Raw genomic sequence first — 3,046 nt, 5'->3', positions numbered from 1 at the left:
CAAACGGAACTGAGTATCGAAGTAAGGACTAGATTATACAGAGGTTGGTGGTAACATTGCATCTCGTAATTCACCAAGAGGGCATGAAGCAAACGTAATTTCATTATTCAAACAGCGTGTTTGCGTGTTGTGTGAACTGTGAAATACATGTCCTGCTCGTTCACACCCTCCCTTTGTTTTGTAGTGAACAAGGAAGCAGAAATCACCAGAGGTAGTTCTCAGCCCACGTCCGTGGTTGAATGGAGTATGAAATTTTACATTGGTGACGCGGCGCAGATCTGCATTTGCATATCATTAGAGGAGGGGTCCATTCTCCGACACTGAGCCGACCAGCCGAACAATTGGCTGTATAAAAATCGTTGTTGCGTATGCATATGCTACGTACTAGTTATGGACTGAACCGTATGTAAATAAAACTTGGAAGTCGGAGTTTGATTCAACCTGTCGGTAGCACGCCCACGTGCACAGTTCCGATGCGCTGGCAACATTGGCGGTTCATTTGTATGCGGGGCTCCATTTTCAACACGCAAACACGCTGTATGAATAAAAAAATTACGCTTACCTCATGCCCTCTTGTTGAATTACGAGATGCAATGTTACCACCAACTTCTGTATAATCTAGTTCTTACTTCGATACTCAGTTCCGTTTGCTTGTTTTCCCTGCTATTTTCAGCAGATAGTTGGTAAACACAAAGAAAGAGCGGTGGATAACTTTTCACCCATTTTCAGGGAAGAATCTAGCCACACAAACGCGGCAAAATCGTTGTATTTAATATTATCAAATAGATTCAAGAAATAAAACACTTTATATTATGTATTTGCTTCCTGTTCCCGTCTACTGTGAATGTTACAGCGTTCCTTATATTTCGCTATCTACTGGTATTTAATTTCATATTATCACATAGCTAGATGGCGTCGACCAATCAGAAGCCTCCATTGCCCATGTGTTATGGGGCCATAACACACCCGGGTTATAACACACCACTTATTCCATTTTGTAGAGGGGGGTGTTTTTTATGAATCTTTTTCTTACCCTTGTTTGGAAAAAATACATTTTCTCAAAATTCTCAAAATCTTCTTAAATTCATGAGAAAAATGAACAATTGTCAATTTGAGTGAAATATAAACGGGAGAACTAAAAACAATATTTTTCACACCCCCACCGTAAGAGGAACTGTCCCATTTCAAACGATAAGCTTGGCGCCATCCGCCATTTTGTTTGAAACCTGTTCGACGTTATATGGATGGAGTGCCGCAGTTTTTCATCGAAAAGACCGGTCAGACGCCGACTTAGAGTCAGTTTTCGGGTCACGGGAAGCTGGGGAAGACGTGTGAGCTGGGGAGGAACATGCTGCAGCGTTTGAGAGGCGGAGAAGCTGACGAATTTGGCCAGGCCGAGCAGCGGGCAAAATTATGCAGGCACAGAGAAGTCGCTAGCGCGCTTTGCTGATTTAGACGCAAAACAGTTGGAGGAATAGAGGGTAGAAAAAGCGACAGAAAGGTCAACTAACTACTAAGTGGGGCGTAAAGCTTTTCAAAGGTGGGTATTCTTTTCTATTTTGTTGAATGTTTAACACAGCTAGCTACTATGTATTTCTATGAATAGAAATGTACTGGTATCTCACACTGAAGTTCCCACCTAGAGGAATGGCATAGAATTTTTCAATAGCAAACCTCACTACCTCAGGTATTTCAAGTATTAAGGAAATACCCAACAAAGATATTTTCAAGCAACATCTGACCAAAATGCTGATAAGTGTTGCCGGAATCTGGATAGCAAGCTGGAAAACTAGGTAAATCTAGCCGAATGTAGCGAATGAAGTGGAAAATAAAATGTAGACTTTTCAATTGTGATTTCAGCATGGCTGCAGGCAAGAGACCTGAACAGAGCATTTTAGGAACTACCACCTCAAGAGTTGGCACTACTACTGAGGCAGTTCTATGGAGAGGTACAGAAAGATGATGGCACTCCATTAGTTACCTACATGTACGCATGTCTTACTCTTAGAGTGACTATTCATCGTCACCTCACGGGATCCCCTACCACTACAAGTATAACATTTCGAAATACAAGGAGTTCCAAGATGCCAATAACATGTATATTGTAGTTCTAAAGCAGCTGAAAAGAGATGGACTGGAAACTGCCAAGGCGTGTCCACCCATCCTAGCATATGACATCAGTAAAATGTTCGAAAACGAAAACCTTGGGTGTTGATGAGCCATTATCTCTCTAACGACTGGTGTACTTCATCACTTTCTTCCTGCGGCACTCCATCCATATTGTTATCGAACCGGTTTCAAAGATGGCGAACAAAGAAAATAATGGTCAAAATGGTTTAATTGGTTTTTATTCATACTTTAGTGTAAAAATGTTTCACACATTAGGGCTTGTCATGGTCCTGTTACCTTCAACTTTTAGTAACTTAAGACGAGAATTGGACTGTCACTATCAAATTCAGAGCAAATAATGCCAAATACTTTGTTGCCATGCTGCGTTACATGGATTAATTTACATGTATAGTATCAAATAAAGAATCTATGTGTTATACAGGACTTTGTCTCTCTTATATGGGTCAGTTTGGATAGGCTATATGATAATAACGTTAATGACCCGCCTGTTCCTCGGTGTATATGGTGTCATAACGCCTGGTCATGTGCTATAACCACCTCATAAAACCACCTCGTTCGCTTCGCTCACTTGGTGGTTTTATTCGGTGGTTATAGCACATGACCAGGCGTTATGACACCATATACACCTCGGGGCGGGTCATTAACCCTTAAATGTTACATATGTTTTATTTCGTTCCATTTCGTTCCATTTTGTTCCATTTCGTTCCATTTCGTTCCATTTCGTTCCATTTCGTTCCATTTCGTTCCATTTCGTTCCATTTCGTTCCATTTCGTTCCATTTCGTACTTTCGGGGGACCCCGCCTTTCTGGCTATTAAACCTTGTTGCTAAGACAGCCCACAGGTAAGAAAGCTATAAATCCAGATACATTTGAAGCTTACTGTTTGCTTGTTTTTTGCTTGTTTGTTTGTTTGCTT

General features: G+C 41.1%; 1 long non-coding RNA gene across 1 annotated transcript; it reads left to right on the top strand.

Moving 5' to 3' along the window:
- Nucleotides 1-886: 886 nt before the first annotated feature.
- Nucleotides 887-2,546, top strand: LOC136427539 (uncharacterized). Its single transcript, XR_010754460.1, has 2 exons — nt 887-1,540; nt 1,861-2,546. It is a non-coding gene; the product is annotated as an uncharacterized lncRNA (long non-coding RNA).
- Nucleotides 2,547-3,046: the final 500 nt, after the last annotated feature.

This window comes from Branchiostoma lanceolatum, chromosome 2 (genome assembly GCF_035083965.1).
Source record: "Branchiostoma lanceolatum isolate klBraLanc5 chromosome 2, klBraLanc5.hap2, whole genome shotgun sequence".
NCBI classification, from domain to species: domain Eukaryota; kingdom Metazoa; phylum Chordata; class Leptocardii; order Amphioxiformes; family Branchiostomatidae; genus Branchiostoma; species Branchiostoma lanceolatum.
Note: the sequence above shows the minus strand (reverse complement) of the source record. Positions and strands in the feature narration are given on the sequence as shown.